Source organism: Pygoscelis adeliae, unplaced genomic scaffold (genome assembly GCF_000699105.1).
Source record: "Pygoscelis adeliae isolate BGI_AS28 unplaced genomic scaffold, ASM69910v1 Scaffold233, whole genome shotgun sequence".
NCBI classification, from domain to species: domain Eukaryota; kingdom Metazoa; phylum Chordata; class Aves; order Sphenisciformes; family Spheniscidae; genus Pygoscelis; species Pygoscelis adeliae.
In genome coordinates, this window is record NW_008824421.1 from 1,199,023 (window position 1) to 1,199,937 (window position 915).

Genomic DNA, 915 nt, shown 5'->3' on the forward strand with positions numbered 1-915 from the left:
TTCCCTATTATTCAGATTAAATCCATGTCAGGTGAAGTCCCATTTTGGGCAGACAACTGTCTTGTAGGATAAGCAGCAGGAGGGGAGTCAGGGAAATGAGTTATTAAAGTCTTTTGCTTTGGTAATGTCTGCAGCTTGTCATATTGTAGCATTGTCATAACTCTAGTATTGCATTATTGCAGCTCTATGTTCAGATGACCCCTTTGTGCCACACTGTTGTGCCTGCCACAGGGGATCAGGGAATACTTGAATGTCTGCCTGCTTCTCTGAGAGTTGTGCCCAGGATGCTCTGACACAGGAAATGTCCACTAGGTACCAGGTGAGAAACACACACCTCTCCAGGCTATCTATGCTTTCAAATCTAAATATCCCTGCAAAATTCTCTTCAGAAACTGGTTTCACTATGCATAGCTATAAAGATTGCTTTTACAAAACCATTTAAAAAAAAAAAAGCACTCAAAATTGACCGTGCAAAAAATCAGTGACATGATTGTAACATAGGAAGTTAGTTAATGATTGTTCCCCTAAAATAGAACCATGTGGAGAGATAAACGTGTACTGAAAATATATTTAAGTCCAAATTTCAATACTTACACCTGAAGGAACAGCAAAGGGTATAAAACAGACCTGTACAGTTTTAAGAAATCCTTAAATAGGTGTTGTGTGGTATATTATCACAGTTTCACCATGAAATGTGAAGAATGCAGCTTGAAATGAACCTGTGTTCTCAGCCCAGCCTCTTGGGCAGATGGGTGTCAAAAGGCTGTTTTCTTCTGTGGGGCATCAGAAGACTGAATGATTCATCATGTAACATGTACTAGGACTACAAAGACAAAAGCATAGCTGATTAAAGGGAAGTTTTGCATTTAAATTTTAACTTGCTGTTTTGTCAGTGTAGATTTTTGGTGTGAATAC